Genomic DNA, 21,403 nt, shown 5'->3' on the forward strand with positions numbered 1-21,403 from the left:
GCCCGATCTCCCTAATGCTCATTGCTGAATTGAAACAAGTCCCCGCAGCAATGTTCCAACATCTAGTGCAAAGCCTTCCCAGAAGAGTGGAGGCTGTTATAGCAAAAGGAGAGGCCAACTCCATATTAATGCCCATGAGTTTGTAATGAGATGTACGACAAGCAGTTGTCCACATACTTTGGTCATGTAGTGTATAACATCATAGCCCAGGTTGAAATGCAACCTTTCATCACAAGAAGGAGAATGCCAGAGTTGTCACTTGTACTGGATATCTTTAGGTAGCTTCAGTGTGTGGGTGTGTGTCTCTCCTCTACCTTCGAGACGTGACTCTCCCTTAGGGGCGATAATGGCATTCTCCATGACAACAGCCACATGACATCGCCGCTGCCCTTGAGGGCCAGGACACATCCTCCGGGGGGGGATCACCGTGGAAACACGATAGGGTCAGAGGTAGCCTCACAAGCTAGAGGAGAGGAGTGTATCCCAGCGCTCTGCCCTGGTCTGGTAGTAAAGAGACTTTAACCACAGGCTGCATCTGCTCTGGCTAGGCCTGACTATGTAGCGACCGCTGCTTGCTGGCTGTGTCTCTCTAAGGCCAGAGCTGAATCAATATACTGTGGATGCACTCAGCACCCATGCATACTGTTACACAGTGCAGCCTTCGGGCAGGGGTACAGTATGTCAACACTACAAGATTTAACACTGTACATCGTCTCAGTTTATTCAGTAATGTGTTGCACTCTGAACAACAATGCATTGCAAGAACATGATTTATTTCACATCAAGTCCATTTCATATTACATATCTTCCTGCAATGTTCTAAACATGGCACCCTGTAGAATATCCTTGTCAAATACCAACCATAGCTTAATAATTGAAAAGATAACAAGGCTTGAAATAAAAACACACTAATGCATTTAAAAAAAATGTATAACCAGTAAAGACAAAGAAGATGAACGATAATTGATGCTCTTCTTTAGTATCTGGATATGTCAATGCTAATAATTGATCAAGTGTGGATCACAAAACAGCTCACTCAGTGGTTCTGTGCAGGAGATATGTGAGGTGTGCTCCTGCCCTCCAGTGGCAAAAGAAAGCAGCACACTAGTTGATTAAGGCATATCATTTATTTATAGTAATGTTACATGTCTGGGGGAAAATATCTAGAATAATTCACTCAGAAAGGTGTGTACAGAATGAAATGTAACATTTTAAGTCGTCTTATTTCAGAGTTTTGTCCTTGGCAAACAAAAAGAGATGATGAGGAGAGATTACTACGTATGATTTAATCTCGGTTTTGGCACATTTCAACACTAACGAGTCAGCAGGAAACTCCAAGTACAAAAATGTAGAGCCCATAAATACTGTACTACCAAGGTCAAATAAATACATCTTCGCATAAAAGTCAAATATCGTAATAACATAAGAAAAAGGCAGCACTGCCTCCAATTAATTCAGGTAGCATGATACAAAAACAAACATTCAGTGAACATAAAATGACCTGTACACTAATCAAACTCTTGGATGAAGTCTTGGATAAATGTTGTTTTTATAACGCGCTGACTCCCAGTGCAAAACAGGGGCCTGGGCTTCTTTGGGATTTGTCAGTCGACCTCTAAGTGGGGTCCGTTTGGAGGTCATGTGACTATGTGGTGGCCGGCTCTACTTCACTGCAGTTGCCTCACCCTAAACAGAAACTTCCATTTCACAGATTTACTATGAAGCCATTATGGCCCCTGTAGGACAAGAGACACGAATATCACCCGTTTAGATTAGGTCCTTCCTCCACCAGGTCACACAGAGTGTGAGCATGTCCATAGAGGTATTCTACAGAGCCATACACCACCTTTTGCACATACACATGAAGATAACAGACAATCACTAAGGTGTCTCAGAAGAATACCAGCCTGCCAGGATTGTTTAGAAAGGCATATGTCGCCATTTAATGTAACAAATGGCGTCTTTCCAGAGAGAAAAAATGATAATCACACTGTAGAATGTACACACTTCCATAAAGATATGCCCATCCCTTCTTTCCTGTGTAATGCAGTGGAGGCTGGTGGGGTGAGCTGTATGAGGGCAGGCTCATTGGAATGTCTGGAATGGAAGGGTATCCAACACATAGAAACCCTGTTTCACTCCGTTCCATTTATTCCATTCCTGCCATTCCAATGAGCCCGTCCTCCTATGGCTCCTCCCACCAGCCTCCACTGGTGTAAAGAGTTCACCTGTGGAACATGTGAGGTTCACAGAGAAATCATGAAAGTTAAGAATGGCAACTTTATGTATAGAAGGAAGCACATTGTAGTATGATAGGGGTAAACAATGGTTCAGTTTTGGGTCCAATCCAGTTGCTACAATGGCAAAATGGGCATGTCATCACTGTGTCAGTGCAGGTCAAAATCATCACTCACCGCATTGGTTAGCAGTAAAGCAGTGGAGGGCGAGGATCCGGAGAGGGAGGGAAGCAAGTCTGGTGCTGGCCTTCGAGGACAGGAGGACTGGGACTTATGGGCGGCTAGAGCCACAGCCTGGGTAAAGCAGGAGGAAATGGCAGTTTTCCTGTCCAGGGCTGCAGGCACGTATGGTTTGGGTGAAGTCAAATGAATCATGTTCGGTTTGGGTGAAGAAGAGGCATCAGTCTGATTGTCTCCCTCTGCTGATTCACAGAAGGTATGACTCATCGTATGAAGAGAAGGGGGAGGATAAGAGGAAGGGCGGTGATTTGTTCCCCCAGGAGGCCTCACTCGTAACTGGGCCGGCTCCGTCTCCTCCACCTCCTTATCATAGCACACAGGGGGAGGGGGAGGAGGGAAACAGAAACGGTCCACTTCTGCCTCCTCTATCACCAGACTGGGCTTCCTGAACAATCCCCTGCTCTCCAGTAGTTCAGGAGTTGAGGTCACCTCATCTCCAGGTATTCCATTGGTGTGGGCCAAAGCTGTGTATGTGTTGGGTATCTCTGAGAGTGTATCCGACTCCTCTGGGACTTCTACCTCTAGACTTTTCTGTAGTTCTGAATCTAGACTGTCTGTGGGTGATTCGGACTCCTCCTGGGCCTCCATCTCAGAATTCTCCTGCTTGACTACCACTGGTGAATTTGGTGCGGTCTGTTAAAGCTCGATAGGACTAGACACGGTTGGAGGACTGAAGACCCAGTCAGTAGAACCTTCTGGAAACCCTGGAGGAGAAAGTTTAGAATCCATATCAGGCTCTGGGGTGGATCCCTCAACCTCTGACCTCTCCAGTGATACCAGTGTCTTCTTCCTTGTCTGGTGGTGCTCCAACCCAGGTTCAGCAACACCATTGGAGGGTTCATCAATGGTTTGTGCTGGGTCTAAGGCCTGGGTCTTCGCCAGGGTCAGGTCCACCTCCAAGCCTCTCTGCTCCTTCAGGGACGGCCCTAGGGGCACCACGGTAAATGTGGTCATCCCCTCCCTCAAGACTGGGACTCCTCCAAGCTTCACCAGGGTCCTTGGTCTTGAGTTTGAGTAAAGAGAGGGGACTGAGTCCCTTACTTCCACCCGACTGTGTCAAGGACCCAGGTAAGCCTTCATTGGTGGAGTTGACGGGTCTTGGGGTTGGGAACGAAGGATGCTTGAGGTTGGCCCGGGTTTGACAAAGCAGGAAAGGGGTTAGTATCTCCCCTAGGGTGGCAGGGGAGGGAGGGCAGCGAGGAGAGGGATGGTAGGGATTGGAGGGTGGAAAGGTTCTAGAGGTTAGTGGAGGGGGTAGAAGGGGGAGTGGGGGACACCCGAGGCTGACTCAAAGGCCTGGAGATGTTTGGGGATGAGGATGGGGAGTCCAGGTCCCCCTCACACTCTCCCATCTCCTCCTTCAGTGTGTGAAGTGACTGTCCATTCCCTGTAAAGACAGAAATTGTTAAGTTCATCTAGAATAGATAATGGCTGGTGGTTTGAGTAACTGAGGATTGCAATATAGGAAATAAGGGTGCAAAGATGATCGTAGATTAGATTGTGATTGAAATGAGTACTAAGGTGGTTATAGACACAATACAGACACAGCCCAGTTTCTGACAAAACAAGTTAATCAAAGCACTTCATTAAAATCGAACGAATACATTTACACAAGGAATATCAACCTATTATCTCCTCAACAGATGTAGTTTAAACTATGACTGAAAAGAAAGAGGGGAATGGTAGAGAACATGTCAACTGAGGAGCAGAAAAACAAAGAAAACTGAAAAGACAAGTTGGAGACAATACAAACCAAATCCCTTCGTGGTTTTATTCAAAAGCGAACTTGTGAGGTAATATACGTCATTTACACAGAGGTGTGTATTGCCTGGTGCGTCTCTCTAGAAGGCACAGTTATGACGTTGCAGGAAATAAAGCAATGTGTTACTGTACTGAGAAACCTCCCATCTAAACCCAGAGAAACTAAACGAAAGGTTACACAGGCGGTAAAAGCACAACACACTAACAAATGAAACAGAAATCAAATAAAGAGCTTATAAAGAAGACAACCGAGTGATAAACACGACAGTCCAAAAAAGCAACATGGAGGAGAGCAGGAAGAATCGTTCACCACGGGGACAAGAGGAGAGTGGAACAGAAGGAGCAGGAGGAGCAGCACAGAGGAAGAGGAAAGGGGGACGCAGCTCTCACTCGCCGTCTGCAGGGGAGAAAGAAGAATCGTTCACCACGGGGACAAGAGGAGAGTGGAACAGAAGGAGCAGCACAGAGGAAGAGGAAAGGGGGACGCAGCTCTCACTCGCCGTCTGCAGGGGAGAAAGAAGGGGACACTGCTTAGAACAGTGGTCTACAATCCTGCTCAGGTGTCAGGATTGAGAAGTACCGCCTACCGGGAGCCCTAATCAGTGTTTAACAGCCTACAGATGAACACCACTGCCAAGGACAACCAGTCAGACAGGGGAATAGGAGTCAACAGAACGAGCCCACCAACATATTGACCACTAGCAGACAGGTGAGACACCATATGCAGTATATGATTCGACATGAGCCCACCCTCTAACTCAGGGATGGTTAACTGTATGATTTGGGTATGCAGACCCACGAGCCACTGCAGCCCCTCATGATAAGTTCTGTTTTTTTGTGCCCCCCCCCCCCCATCAAAGTTGCCAATTCCTGATCTAACTCAATATTACAACACTGAGAGTTCATTCAAATGTCAAGTCAACTAGTGATTCAAAATGACTGACCTTTGATCTCAGGGGTGATCCATTGTGGGTGTTAACACAGGAGGATGATGGTGTGGTGGCACAGGGAGGAGGCGGGGGGGCTCTCCTCTTCTTCCTAGAGGTCAACTGGAAAACACCAGAAACAAATAACGCTTTAACCCAGGATCCTCCAAATCCACCATACATTCTCACTGTGGTCAGGGAACAAGGATTTGGAACCACTAGTTAAAGTCTAAAGTCATTGGCTGAGTCTCAATAGTATTGACATGCTTCCTTTTCTTGTGTCCTTTTCTCTATAACCACTAAACTCGCAGGACATAGTCAGGCAATCAGATCAGGTGAAGTCAATATGGTGGAAGCATCCCCTGTCCTTTCACCTATAGAGCCCCACGGTAGTGGTGTAATAATTCCCATAAAAACCTAGTGGACAAACAAGGAAATGGTTCCAATCATTTTTCATTTTCCACCATTTTCTAATAGGGGATTTTAGAAACACTTAAAATAAGGGCTGAACAAAGCAGACAAGCAAAGGAAACCATGAAATAGCATCGAGACACAGCCCTAAATCCTACTCCCTAACCCCCAGTCACTCACCGGCTGGACGTTGAGGTCAGCAGGGGCGCTTTGGGAGCCTGCCATGGGGGCCATGGTGTTGTCCATGGGCAGGGTGTTGGAGGAGTGGATACCCAGGGAGTTCATGCTGATGCTGGCCACCCGCTGGTTTTTCAGACCACGTGAGAAAGGGGCACTCACTGAGAGACACTTTAGAAGAAGACCACAGAAAAAAAACACATATCACAAAGCTTAATCAGTGTACACTGAAATCCTACCACGCACTCAATTCTAGTACGGCTGAGAGATAAAACTGCATCCACAGATCTAGTCAAAGTATAAAATCTATTTCTTACACAATGCTTACGTACAATATTAAAGCTAAGTTGTGGGAGAGTAAAATAAAGTACCTCTTCTGGTTTCTTCTTAATTCTCCTGAATAAGCAGAACAATCCTCTGTTCTCTTTCTCCTTCTCTTTCTTCCCTTTACTTGGTGGGGGGGGGGGCAGCTGTTCAAGATTAGAAATAGACATCCATGTTAGCATTTTCCTATTTACAGTATATAGCCACGATGCACTCAGTGGGTAAATAATATACTGTAGACAGTCTCCAAAACACAGTTTGGGTATGAAACAAGTATGCCACCAAAACTCAAAAGCAGAGTTACATAAAGACATCTCTCACCTGCCATGTCCTTGGCGTACAGTTCCCTTAGCCACCGAGGGACCTGCTCAGGTTTAAAGGTTCTTCAGAGCCATTGGCTCTCATTAAAATGGTGGACTCCAGGTCAAACACTTCACACACACCGCAGGTAGGAGCCGCTCCAGAGGGACTCTAGGGCTGACCCTCACAACGACCTTATGGTTCTTCTTGTAGTTGATCAGCAGACGTACAGTGACCTTTCAGGAAACAGTATCCCTTCAGTACATAAACTGACCTAGGTTGGAGAGTGGCTAGTGTGTACAGATGCATTTTGTTAGTATTTACCTCTGGCACGTACAGCCTCTTTATCTTCTCCCCTCCCCCTTTAGGTTTCAGTAGGATCCTGTGAGCCTCCATGGCTCCAATCAGAGAGGTGGGATTGAAGGAGATTTGGTTTCTGGGAGTTCTATGGTGAACTCAGATGGATTCAGGTGGTTCAGGGCACAGAGTGTGACCAGTATGTCCATCACAGGTTTACTGTAGGGAAAGAAACACAGTGCAGGTGTCCTACAGTGTCCACAGTATAGAGTTATATTCATGGTTTTAATTTCATTTCAATGATGTTCAAATATAAAAGGAACCCATTTACATTTGAGTCATTTAGCAGATGCTCTTATCGAGAGACATTTTCATAACTTTTTCGTACAAAGTCAATCCATTCCAAATACACAGTACGATTTTGTATGGCTCCAACGAAACATTCTGTCTGTATGCCTCTTACCTCCCATGTATCTGGGCCGTTTTCGCCAGGCTTCCTGGTAGAACCACTGCTAGAGTATGCTCCCTCTCCAGCAGGTACTCCTCCATGGAGCCTCCCCAGGGGTCTAGACGCGACCAGAGTGGGAGACTTGACTGAATCTCAGGTGAATCTCCTAACAGAGAGGGACAATGTCAACATAAGGAGAGGAGATGACATCCTGTGAGAAGCTGATGCCACAGTCAACTGAAAGTGTTACTATAATACATGACTTGCACTGCATGACCAAAAGTATGTGGACATGTGCTCGTCCAACATCTCATTACAAAATCATGGGCATAAATATGGAGTTGGTCCCCCTTTGCTGCTATAACAGCCTCCACTCTTCTGAGAAAGGCTTTCCACTTGATGTTGGAACATTGCTGCGAGGACTTGCTTCCATTCAGCTACAAGAGCATTAGTGAGATCGGGCACTAAAAGTGTTACAGGGCGATTAGGCCTGGCTCGCAGTCGGCGTTCCAATTATCCTAAAGGTGTTCGATGGGGTTGAGGTCAGGGCTCTGTGCAGGCCAGTCAAGTTTTTCCACACCGATCTCAACAAACCATTTCTGTATGGACATCGGTTTGTGCACGGGGGCATGCTGAAACAGGAAAGGGCCCTCCCCAAACTGTTGCCACAAGGTTGGAAGCACATCATCTTCTAGAACGTCATTGTATGCTGTAGTGTTAAGATTTCCCTTCACTGGAATGAAAAACAGCCCCAGACCATTATTCCTCCTCCACCAAACATTACAGTTGGAACTATGCATTGAGGCAGGTAGCCTACTCCTGGCATCGGCCAAACCCAGATTCCTCGGTTGCAACCGAGGACAGACTAGTTTTACGCGGTACATGCTTCAGCACTTAGCAACCCCATTCTGTAAGCTTGTGTGGCCTACCACTTCACTGCTGAGCCGTTGTTGCGCCTATACATTTCCACTTCACATAACAGCACCTACAGTTGACCAGGGCAGCTCTAGCAGGGCAGACATTTGATGAACTGACTTGTTGGAAAGGTGGCATCCCAAGAAGGTGCCATGTTGAAAGTCACTGAGTTCTTCAGTAAGGCCACTCTACTGCCAATGTTTGTTTATGGAGATTGCATGGCTGCTTGCTCGATTTTATACATCTGTCAGCAACAGGTGTGCCTGAAAAAGTCAAATCCACTCATTTGAAGGGGGTGTCCACATACTTTTGCATATATAGTCTATCACAGACCGTAAAACAGTTATCCTCCTTTTCTCCGACAAAAACATGGACTTATCCTACAAGACTTACTCAGCAAGAGTAACTACATTTAGATTGTTTTAATTTGAAATTGTCACCAGACTTGACCAGCTGGCAATGACCACCACCATTTGGCACACTAGTTCTAAATTAAATATTTTAATGGCACTGCCACGTACATTTATACTTCTTCTCGTTTAAAAGCTATACAAACTACAACAACATGAATCTGCTTACGAGACAACATCGAAACGGATTTTCTGGACACGTTCGTCAAAATTAGGGAGACCTACTGTAATATTCACGCACCAACCGCGATGCACACAATCGTATTTTTCAAGGTTTTGGGGCACGCGTGGTTGACAAAACTTGGGGGTGCCTGCACTCCACTCAATGTGGAAGAATATGATATGAACTCATTTTCCTCCTCGATTTTCCGACATGCCTTAAAAAAAACTCAATGCACTGTTTACTCAAGACAGTTTATTGGATAGGTCAGAGGTAACTCTGGAAGTTTTGACTCTGGCTTGTGTGTGTAGCCCCTAGACTCCTACTGGATTCCTGTCCTGTACAATGTCGGGGAAAATTGCAAGATTATGTTTTAATGCTTGTAAAATTGTTATAATGCTTGTATTACATTATAATAGTTGTTACATTCGACAGAATAGAGTATTGTGTGTGTGTTCCACTGAGGATGGGCCTCTATGAGATAGCACTGACAGAGGCGATTTACGATGTCTTTGGGTAATAAAGCCTAAAGAGCATTCCAGATAGTAAAGGTAATGTTTTTGTGCTATACCGTACCAGGGTGAGACGGGTTCCAGTTTGGAGTAGGAGGGGGCCAGACACTGGTCTTTACCATGAGAACTGTTGGCAAAGCACTAACTGTCTGCTATGTTTCATAAATATCTTTCATACAAATCTTAACCTTGTAAACTGTTCCTAAGATCTGTGGTTAGTCATGTAAGTTGAGAGGGGTGTATCTTGGCTATAAAAGATCTTTGTACTTTTCTGGTGGTACTTTTCAATGTTTCATTAGAGACAGCGCATCATTGAAAGTCAAAAAGGACTATTGCAAAGCTCTTAATAAAAAAAATATGTAGTTTAAGTGCAACTCTGACTGGTGTGTAGTTTGTAACTCTCCTCATTTGGTAAAGCAGAAAAATGCCAACAATCACCTGATCACATGTCCAACAGCAAAATGGAGGTTAGTCAGAAAACATTACCATCTGACTAAATTAACAGTTTTAAATAAATCAGCGCATTCGGAAAGTATTCAGACCCCTTCAATTTTTCCACATTTTGTTGTGTTACAGCCTAATTCAAAAATGGAATAAATGTTTTTGTCCTCATCAAACTAAACACATTACCCCATATTTTGTGAATATGTTCAATATTTTTTTTAAACGGTATTATCACATTTAGTTAAGTAAGCACCTTTGGCAGCGATTACAGCTCGAGACTTCCTGAGTATGACGCTTCAAGCTTGGCACAGCTGTATTTGGGGAGTTTCTCCCATTCTTCTCTTCAGATCCTCTCGAGCTCTGTCAGGTTAGATGGGGTGCATCGCTGCACAGCTATTTTCAGGTCTCTCCAGAGATGTTCGGTCTGGTTCAAGTCCGGACTCTAGCTGGGACACTCAAGGACATTCAGAGACTTGTCCCGAAGCCACTCTTGGAATGGCTGTGTGCTTAGGGTTGTTGTCCTGTTGGAAGGTGAACATTGGACCCAGTCTGAGGTCCTGAGCACACTGGAGCAGGTTTTCAGCAAGAATCCCTGTACTTTGCTCCGTTCATCTTTCCCACGATCCTGACTAGTCTCCCAGTCCCTGCCGCTGAAAAAACATCCCCACAGCATGATGCTGCCACCACGCTTCACCATAGGGATGGTGCCAGGTTTCCTCCAGACGTGACGCTTGGCATTCAGGCCAAATCTTGGTTTCATCAGACCAGAGAATCTTGTTTCTCATGGTCTGAGAGTCCTTTAGGTGCCTTTTGGCAAACTCCAAGTGGGCTGTCATGTGCCTTTTACTGAGGAGTGGCTTCCGTCTGGCCACTCTACCATAAAGGCCTGATTGGTGGAGTGTTGCAGAGATGGTTGTCCTTCTGGATGGTTCTTCCATCTCCACAGAGGAACTCTGGAGCTGTGGCCATCGGTTCTTGGTCACCCCCTTGACCAAGGCCCTTCTTCCCCAATTGCTCAGTTTGGCAGGGCAGCCAGCTCTAGGAAGAGTCTTGGTGGTTCCAAACTTCTATATGTCGATTAAGGCAGCCCCCCGCACCTCTCTGATTCAGAGGTTGGGTTAAATGCGGAAGACACATTTCAGTTGAATGCATTCAGTTGTACAACTGACTAGGTATTCCCTTTCCCTTATGTAAATATGGTATTTCTGTTTTTTTAAATAAATTTGCTAAACATTTCAAAAAAACTATTTTCACTTTGTCATTATGGGGTATTGTGTGTAGATTCATTATGGAAACATTTTATTTATTCAATTTTAGAGTAATCCTTTAACATAAATAAATGTGGAAAACGTAAAGGGTTAAAGTAAAACAATTAGCGCTTTCCAAAAGGGACATGTATGTGTATAGGTGTCTGTGTGTGTTTCTGTGTCTGTGTGCTCGGCGTGTATGTGACAGAAACTCACACGTATTACTTTCATCACTGAGACGGTAATGAGAAGAGAACAGTGTAACCATGATGACAGGCAGCTTCAGGAACGTTGATGAGCCAGGTGAATGTCAAATAGTCACACTCCACAAGGGCAACACTACAGCCTTTTACTCACTATGACAGCATTGAAAAAAACGAAAATGTCATGTTCTGTGTTAAATTCAGGTATATTTTGGCATGTGAGGGGTTAGAGCACATATGTCAGAGTCAAGGCCCGCGGGCCACATCCGGCCCGCGAGAAGGTTTTTTACGGCCCCTGGGATGATCTTGATTTATTATTAGAACCGGGCCCGCAGACCGCAGCAAGCCGGCAGCCCGCAGATCTTTTACACGCACCAATACTACATTTCCCACAATGCAACGGTGACGCACCGAGCAGTAGGCTGCTTCATTTCAATATTTATTGGCACAGCAGTTGTCAGCATCACAGTAAAATTAACTTTCAGATACCCATCAAAAATGGCAAAACGGAAGGTGGACACTGAGAACCGGGGGTTTCAAACAAGGTGGGAGTCGGAGTATTTGTTCACGGAGGTAGCTGGAAAACCTGTGTGTCTTCTGTGTGGAGAAAGTGTGGCGGTACTGAAAGAGTATAATCTGAGAAGACATTATGAAACGAAACACGCGGACAAAAACAAGAATATGGACATGGAACAAAGGCTACAAAAGGCAGAGGAATTAAAACGAGGCCTCAAATCTCGACAGGCTCTGTTCAAAAAAGCCAAATCACAAGGCCAGGCTGCTGTCAAGGCCAGTTTTATTTTGGCAGAAGAGATCGCTAAATCAGCCCGGCCATTTACGGAGGGGGATTTCATCAAAAACTGCATGATTAAAGTTTGTGACGAAGTTTGCCCAGAAAAAAGGCAACTCTTTTTAAATGTGAGTCTGAGCAGAAACACCATTGCCGAGAGAGTAGACCAGTTGTCCATCAATCTAAAAGAGCAGCTTGTGAAAAAGGGAAAAGATTTCATTGCATATTCCTTGGCTGTGGATGAGAGCACCGACATTTCTGACATTGCCCAGTTGTCAATTTTCATCCGCGGAGTGGACACAAGCCTAAGCGTGACAGAGGAGTTTTTGGCTTTACGTCCTATGCATGGCACAACTACGGGGCATGATTTGTATGAAGAGGTGTCAAGATGTGTAAATGAGATGGAGCTGCCTTGGGAAAAACTCGTGGGTTTGACAACCGACGGAGCACCTGCGATGTGTGGACACAGGAGCGGACTGGTGACGAAGATACGGGAAAAGATGCAAGAGGAAAACGCGACAGGTGAGCTGACAGCTTATCATTGTATCATACACCAGGAAGCGTTGTGCGGTAAAGCCTTGAAAATGGAGCATGTAATGAGCATCATCACGCGCACAGTTAACTTTATCAGAGCCAAAGGTTTGAATCACCGCCAGTTCAAGGCATTTCTGACGGAGTTAGAAACGGAGCATGGTGATTTGCCTTATCACACAGAGGTGCGATGGCTAAGCCAGGGAAAGGTGCTTCAAAGATGTTTCGAGCTTCGTGAGGAGATTTGTCTGTTCTTGGACAGCAAAGGGAAAGACACAACACAACTCCGAGACGAAATGTTTCTGTGTGAAATGGCTTTTCTGTGTGACATTACGAGTCATCTGAATGCAATGAACTTGCAGCTGCAGGGTCGGGATCGTGTCATCTCTGATATGTACAGTACAGTGAAGGCATTTAAAACCAAACTGACTCTGTGGGAGACGCAGATGCGGAAAGAAAATTTGAGCCACTTTCCCAGCTGCCAGACCATGAAAGAGAAGCTCTCTACCAGTGCGTTCCCGAGCGCACAGTTGGCTGATAAAATAGGTATGCTTGCCGCTGACTTTCGACGCCGATTTGCTGACTTTGAAGCACAAAAAAGCAGGTTGGAACTGCTCGGTAACCCATTTGCTGTTGACGTGGAAAGCTCACCACCAAACCTCCAAATGGAGTTGATTGACCTCCAATGCAATGATGCACTGAGGGCAAAATATGCGGCAGTGGGTGCTGCGGAGTTCGCCCGTTTCCTCCCCGACACAATGCCCCAGCTGCGCATCCAGGCTGCTCAAACGTTGTCTATGTTTGGCAGCACATACCTGTGTGAACAACTGTTTTCTTTGATGAACTTGAACAAAACATCACACAGAAGTCGACTTACTGCTGAACACCTCCACTCAATTCTGAGGATTTCCTCAGCTCAGAGCCTTACCCCGAACATTGATGAACTTGTGGAAAAGATGGGACACCACCAAGTATCACCCTCAACCTCAAACAAGTGAACATTACTGTGCAATCACATATTTAGAGTTTTTACTCAGTTCAAGTTTAAAAGTTAAAGTTTAATATTTGTTTTCACTGCATGTTACTTCTCCTTAAACAAAGTGTTGTTTTTGATTAATAGATTTTTGCACTTTATTTTATTGTATTTCAATCCAATTATATTTGAAAAATATTTCAGTTGAGTGGATGATAGAAAATTGCTATTATTGTTTTTTTCTTTGAAGTAAATTTAGCCCACTTTTGCTAAAATAGAAAATATAGGCTACTGATGGTGCCTTGAATACCGGTTTCTTTCATTTAATGTTCATGTTATGGGGATTTTTATATAAAGGAAATTTGTCTTTTGTGTCTGTTGAAAATTAAAGATTACTGACAGAGCCATAAGAAAATATTGCTTTATTTATCTGATCATATTGGAATATATTTGTTAGGTTTTCAGTAGGTTCAATTAGGTTCACTAGACTATATGCGTCATTTAAAAAATTTTCAATGAACATTCGAACAGTCCGGCCCTCGGCTTGTAGCTAAATTTTTTATTTGGCCCTCCGTCCATTTGACTTTGACACCCCTGGGTTAGAGTGTATTTGATGGAGATGTGCTTTCTTGGCTTGAAGTAAAAATGCACATTCACCAGCAGAGGGCAGGGACATGCAAGAATCACAGGGGGGTTACACTTAAGGTGATAAAATGGTATAGACATGCTATCGTGCTTCCCTCTACACACACACAGCTTGCCGGTTCTCCCTGAGTGCCACTTCAGAGGGAACACATGTCGCTCTTTCGTTGGCAATGTAGTTCTGTAGAATGCTCAAGTATGGCTTGTGCTAAGAAGACAGATCTGTAGCCTGTTTCACCCACACTACACTACAGCCCATCTGACAGAGTGCCTGCGTCCCAATAGTCTACAGTGGCACCCTGACCGTGTGTCCTATCCTTCTTCTTCTGCATTGTTCTGAATGAAACAGCTGGATAGGTGGAAGCAAAATCATCTAATATGATTTCTGTCATTATATTTGGTGTTTTCAGATTGGTGCAGTTGTGGAGGATCAAGATCACCAGTGTGCTGGAGTTTCTTTACAGGCCGAGGCTACGAAAACAGTTTTTGCTCCCGCCCCTCCCTTCTGGAAACTTATTTCTCAAATCTAAGGATCCAAATCCCATACTGCTATTCACACACATTCATGTTTCTCTCTTTACTCACCCTCTTCTGAAGCCTCAACCGATTAGATCGATATGATGATGGAGCCTTTTCTCTCTGCCTCATTTCTGAACAGCTGCGATTTTAACGAACGTTCCAAAAATATACAGCGAGCTCCAAAAGTATTGGGACCGTGACACATTTTTTGTAGTTTTGGATTGTAAATAATACAATGAGTGCAGACTGACAGCTTTCATTTCAGGTGTACCGTTTAGAAACTTTTTTGTTACATAGTTCCCCCATCCAACCAGTTCGTTGAGTCACAAGCTTGATGTTATCAATGCGTGCGAGGAATTTGGGACCAAATACAACTACACTTCACTACTTTAATACACATAGAAGTGAATTTGGCCCAATACTTTTGGTCCCCTAAAATGGGGGGGGACTATGTCCAAAAAGTGCTGTAATTGCTAAACGTTCACCTGATATGGATGAAAATACCCTCAAATTAAAGCTGCCGTCTGCACTTTAACCTCACAGACATTGTGTTATTTCAAATCCAAAGTGCTGAAGTACAGAGCCAAAACAACAACAACAACAAAACGTCACTGTCCCAATACTTTTGCAGCTCACTGTATGATATTGCCGTAGCACAAGCAAGAAGCAGTCTACACATTGCATTTGGACAAAAACAATTAGCGTTTTGAGTAGTGATGTAATTTTTGTAGTTATGCTGCCATATAGTTAACAATATGCCTCCAGTTTAGCCAATGTTTGCAAAGATTTTAAAAAAAATAATAAAACATTAAATTCGCTATTGACTATCTGTCTGTGACTTACTTGTATGATATGCTGTGTAGGCTACATATAGCTTGCCCTAAATATCTGCATGTAACTCCCCTCCTGAAAAAAGTACGAAATTGCTAGACAACCTGTTTGTGTTGTGAGTATCTTTGCAATAGCCTACCGTTACAATAGATTTACGTTTCTTCGAACCGTCTCGTGAACACGCGGAAGGCGAAGTCATGTAGTGACTAAGCAGCAGCTGAGAGCAGTGTTGCCAACTAATTTTCACAGTAAATGGCTAGAGCGGCAGGTTGATTTGTTGCTAAAAGTTGCTAAATTACGTTGTGTTGTAACATAAAACTGCGTCATTACGTTGGATACACAATAACGTTACACAAATTGACTGGCCATCTCGGCAAAAAATATGATTTGACATTTTTTTAGGTACAGACTCCCACTCTTTTCTGTACTTCTGGCGGTATATTTTTGATTAAGGCATGTTGATTGATGTTGTAAGTTCTGTTCAAGATCAAACATTCGTGACCAACTATATTCATTGGGTTTGGCTCGTCGAACCCCTACCACTCCTGCTGCAGTCAGCCAACAATGATTTGAAATGAGCTGAAATTGCTTCTGGCTGTGCACGAGCTGAGCGCATGCTGCCGACGTCACTCACAATGCACTTTTGTAGCCAGGCACGTGTGTTGTGACTGAGTGTGTGACAGAGAAAATTGTTTTTGTGTAATTTATAGAGAAAATGCCTGCATTTTAGCGTTTGAGTCACTTTTCAAAAGTTGCTGAAAGTTCAAAATAAATTTTAAACGTCCCTAAATGTGTTGCTAGGTGCTGTTTGAAAATAAGCATCACTGGCTGAGAAGTAGGAGAGTGGTCTATTTAATAGAGTCTATCCCAGACTTACAAATATATATATTTTTTTATAGATTTATATTATTGGATTTCATAAAACATTCACACAAACATTGCAAGACAATAACCAATGATAACCTGTATTGTTGATTATATGTATTGGCCAATGAGAGGCTTTGAAGCCACCGGCCGCCCTATTGGCACTCCCCAGAAGGAGCGGTCCTCCATAGGAATGAAAGGAATACAACAGTATGTCAATAAAATGAGAAAATTGCATGTATTTAAGAATTTCATTTTTTTTGTAGTGGCCAAAGTATCATTAACATTTACATTTACATTTAAGTCATTTAGCAGACGCTCTTATCCAGAGCGACTTACAAATTGGTGCATTCACCTTATGACATCCAGTGGAACAACCACTTTACAATAGTGCATCTAAATATTTTAAGGGGGGGAGGGGGTGAGAAGGATTACTTTATCCTATCCTAGGTATTCCTTAAAGAGGTGGGGTTTCAGGTGTCTCCGGAAGGTGGTGATTGACTCCGCTGTCCTGGCGTCATGAGGGAGTTTGTTCCACCATTGGGGAGCCAGAGCAGCGAACAGTTTTGACTGAGCTGAGCGGGAACTGTACTTCCTCAGTGGTAGGGAGGCGAGCAGGCCAGAGGTGGATGAACGCAGTGCCCTTATTTGGGTGTAGGGCCTGATCAGAGCCTGGAGGTACTGAGGTGCCGTTCCCTCACAGCTCCGTAGGCAAGCACCATGGTCTTGTAGCGGATGCGAGCTTCAACTGGAAGCCAGTGGAGAGAGCGGAGGAGCGGGGTGACGTGAGAGAACTTGGGAAGGTTGAACACTAGTCGGGCTGCGGCGTTCTGGATGAGTTGTAGGGGTTTAATGGCACAGGCAGGGAGCCCAGCCAACAGCGAGTTGCAGTAATCCAGACGGGAGATGACAAGTGCCTGGATTAGGACCTGCGCCGCTTCCTGTGTGAGGCAGGGTCGTACTCTGCGGATGTTGTAGAGCATGAACCTACAGGAACGGGCCACCGCCTTGATGTTAGTTGAGAACGACAGTTTGTTGTCCAGGATCACGCCAAGGTTCTTAGCGCTCTGGGAGGAGGACACAATGGAGTTGTCAACCGTGATGGCGAGATCATGGAACGGGCAGTCCTTCCCCGGGAGGAAGAGCAGCTCCGTCTTGCCGAAGTTCAGCTTGAGGTGGTGATCCGTCATCCACACTGATATGTCTGCCAGACATGCAGAGATGCGATTCGCCACCTGGTCATCAGAAGGGGGAAAGGAGAAGATTAATTGTGTGTCGTCTGCATAGCAATGATAGGAGAGACCATGTGAGGTTATGACAGAGCCAAGTGACTTGGTGTATAGCGAGAATAGGAGAGGGCCTAGAACAGAGCCCTGGGGGACACCAGTGGTGAGAGCGCGTGGTGAGGAGACAGATTCTCGCCACGCCACCTGGTAGGAGCGACCTGTCAGGTAGGACGCAATCCAAGCATGGGCCGCGCCGGAGATGCCCAACTCGGAGAGGGTGGAGAGGAGGATCTGATGGTTCACAGTATCGAAGGCAGCCGATAGGTCTAGAAGGATGAGAGCAGAGGAGAGAGAGTTAGCTTTAGCGGTGCGGAGCGCCTCCGTGATACAGAGAAGAGCAGTCTCAGTTGAATGACTAGTCTTGAAACCTGACTGATTTGGATCAAGAAGGTCATTCTGAGAGAGATAGCGGGAGAGCTGACCAAGGACGGCACGTTCAAGAGTTTTGGAGAGAAAAGAAAGAAGGGATACTGGTCTGTAGTTGTTGACATCGGAGGGATCGAGTGTAGGTTTTTTCAGAAGGGGGTGCAACTCTCGCTCTCTTGAAGACGGAAGGGACGTAGCCAGCGGTCAGGGATAAGTTGATGAGCGAGGTGAGGTAAGGGAGAAGGTCTCCGGAAATGGTCTGGAGAAGAGAGGAGGGGATAGGGTCGAGCGGGCAGGTTGTTGGGCGGCCGGCCGTCACAAGACGCGAGATTTCATCTGGAGAGAGAGGGAGAAAGAGGTCAGAGCACAGGGTAGGGCAGTGTGAGCAGAACCAGCGGTGTTGTTTGACTTAGCAAACGAGGATCGGATGTCGTCGATCTTCTTTTCAAAATGGTTGACGAAGTCATCTGCAGAGAGGGAGGAGGGGGGGGAGGGGGAGGAGGATTCAGGAGGGAGGAGAATGTGGCAAAGAGCTTCCTAGGGTTAGAGGCAGATGCTTGGAATTTAGAGTGGTAGAAAGTGGCTTTAGCAGCAGAGACAGAGGAGGAAAATGTAGAGAGGAGGGAGTGAAAGGATGCCAGGTCCGCAGGGAGGCGAGTTTTCCTCCATTTCCGCTCGGCCTTCCGGAGCCCTGTTCTGTGAGCTCGCATTGAGTCGTCAAGCCACGGAGCGGGAGGGAGGACCGAGCCGGCCTGGAAGATAGGGGACATAGAGAGTCAAAGGATGCAGAAAGGGAGGAGAGGAGGGTTGAGGAGGCAGAATCAGGAGATAGGTTGGAGAAGGTTTGAGCAGAGGGAAGAGATGATAGGATGGAAGAGGAGAGAGTAGGGGGAGAGAGAGCGAAGGTTGGGACGGCGCGATACCATCCGAGTAGGGGCAGTGTGGGAAGTGTTGGATGAGAGCGAGAGGGAAAAGGATACAAGGTAGTGGTCGGAGACTTGGAGGGGAGTTGCAATGAGGTTAGTGGAAGAACAGCATCTAGTAAAGATGAGGTCGAGCGTATTGCCTGCCTTGTGAGTAGGGGGAAGGTGAGAGGGTGAGGTCAAAAGAGGAGAGGAGTGGAAAGAAGGAGGCAGAGAGGAATGAGTCAAAGGTAGACGTGGGGAGGTTAAAGTCGCCCAGAACTGTGAGAGGTGAGCCGTCCTCAGGAAAGGAGCTTATCAAGGCATCAAGCTCATTGATGAACTCTCCGAGGGGACCTGGAGGGCGATAAATGATAAGGATGTTAAGCTTGAAAGGGCTGGTAACTGTGACAGCATGAAATTCAAAGGAGGCGATAGACAGATGGGTAAGGGGAGAAAGAGAGAATGACCACATGGGAGAGATAAGGATTCCTATGCCACCACCCCGCTGACCAGAAGCTCTCGGGGTGTGCGAGAACACGTGGGCGGACGAAGAGAGAGCAGTAGGAGTAGCAGTGTTATCTGTGGTGATCCATGTTTCTGTCAGTGCCAAGAAGTCGAGGGACTGGAGGGAGGCATAGGCTGAGATGAACTCTGCCTTGTTGGCCGCAGATCGGCAGTTCCAGAGGCTACCGGAGACCTGGAACTCCACGTGGGTCGTGCGCGCTGGGACCACCAGATTAGGGTGGCAGCGGCCACGCGGTGTGGAGCGTTTGTATGGTCTGTGCAGAGAGGAGAGAACAGGGATAGACAGACACATAGTTGACAGGCTACAGAAGAGGCTACGCTAATGCAAGGAGATTGGGATGACAAGTGGACTACACGTCTCGAATGTTCAGAAAGTTAAGCTTACGTAGCAAGAATCTTATTGACTAAAATTATTAAAAATGATACAGTACTGCTGAAGTAGGCTAGCTGGCAGTGGCTGCGTTGTTGACTTTGTAGGCTAGCTGACAGTGGCTGCGTTGTTGACACTACACTAATCAAGTCGTTCCGTTGAGTGTAGTAGTTTCTACAGTGCTGCTATTCGGGGGCTAGCTGGCTAGCTAGCAGTGTTGATTACGTTACGTTGCGTTAAAAGAACGACAATAGCTGGCTAGCTAACCTAGAAAATCGCTCTAGACTACACAATTATCTTTGATACACAGACGGCTATGTAGCTAGCTATGTAGCTAGCTACGATCAAACAAATCAAACCGTTGTGCTGTAATGAAATGAAATGAAAAATGTGATACTACCTGTGGAGCGAAGCAGAATGCGACCGGGTTGTTGAGTGCGGAAGTTCTATTCAGTAGACGTTGGCTAGCTGTTGGCTAGCTAGCAGTGTCTCCTACGTTAAGGACGACAAATAGCTGGCTAGCTAACCTCGGTAAATTAAGATAACTATCTTAATTATTAACTATTAACACTATTAACACTCTCAAATGTGTTTTTCTTAAGAAATATGTTTTATATACATGAAATAAAATCATGTTACGTTCACTTAATATAGTATAAAAGTATGCATTAAGGTGTCTGTCGAACATACTTGTCAAAAACGAATGGAGACATTAATAAATGATTTTTTTGTTTGTTTTTGTTTTACAATGGTGTGGAGTACCAAAATGACTGTGCGGTGGCTTTAAAACAGCGCCCCCTTTCAGACATCGAGAGATATCATTGGCAATAAGCCAGATCCATAATTATTGGCACCCTTGAAAAAGATGAGCAAAAAAGACTAACACTCCTGCTTTCAATACTCTAGCACCCTCCCCTTGCGATGATAATAACACAGCCTTTTTGTCAAATGTTTTATGAGATTGTAGAACACGTTGGGATGGATCTTAGACAATTCCTCCAGACATAATCTTTCCAGATACTTGATATCTTTCGTCTGCTCTAATGGACTGACCTTTTCAACTCAAGCCACAGGTTTTCAATGGGGTTCAAGATGTTGACTTGTCATGAACAGTGCTTGTGCCCATAGACATAGACATGGGCGTTTGCGCACAGGGGGAGCACGGGGTGTTCCCATTGGGGAAACTGAGTGAAATGACAATAAATTATTATTTAGGCTACCTTCCTATGCTTCTTTCTTATAATCTCCAAATTATGGCCTAACTTTTTTATACGTGGGTGTCGCAATTAGATCATTTAATTTGTTGTAATACATATCAATTACAAGAAGCCTATTGTTTAACAGATTTGCCTTAAATTGACATATACACTTCTAGCAATGCATTTATCAAAATTGTTAGGGCTGTTGTTGTCTCTAAATGTGTGTTACTCAAACACACGAACGCATTGAGCAAACGTTGATCACGATAATATTCCCCATCGATATTGTACAAAAAGCTTGAGTCATTTGCGGTCATGTCTCGATAATGTAAAAATAGACGGCTAAACTGCTTCTTAGGCTTTTACTTAGGATAGATGACTCTAGTGTCATGGACATAAGATATTCCCATGGCTATAGATGAAACACTGCTACATAGATCATGTAGTGGCAAAATACCAACGTATCCATATTTCAGCTAACAGGATCTATAGTGGATCCATTACAAGGAATAAACAACTGGCATGGGTAAGGGAACGCCCTGGCACTGTTAAGAGATCCATTCACACCCATTCAGTTGGGTGGTTCACGG

General features: G+C 45.1%; 1 long non-coding RNA gene across 2 annotated transcripts; it reads right to left on the reverse strand.

Annotated features, from left to right (window-relative positions):
• Window positions 1-752: 752 nt before the first annotated feature.
• Window positions 753-15,848, reverse strand: LOC124007673. Of its 2 annotated transcripts, XR_006833987.1 has the most exons (9): window positions 15,438-15,848; window positions 14,534-14,606; window positions 7,137-7,287; window positions 6,701-6,892; window positions 6,398-6,612; window positions 6,124-6,222; window positions 5,756-5,923; window positions 5,183-5,287; window positions 753-3,864 (listed from the first exon to the last, which is right to left on the reverse strand). It is a non-coding gene; the product is annotated as an uncharacterized LOC124007673 (long non-coding RNA). The 2 variants fall into 2 exon arrangements; XR_006833988.1 differs by lacking the exon at window positions 14,534-14,606.
• Window positions 15,849-21,403: the final 5,555 nt, after the last annotated feature.

This window comes from Oncorhynchus gorbuscha, linkage group LG21 (assembly GCF_021184085.1).
Source record: "Oncorhynchus gorbuscha isolate QuinsamMale2020 ecotype Even-year linkage group LG21, OgorEven_v1.0, whole genome shotgun sequence".
NCBI lineage: Eukaryota > Metazoa > Chordata > Actinopteri > Salmoniformes > Salmonidae > Oncorhynchus > Oncorhynchus gorbuscha.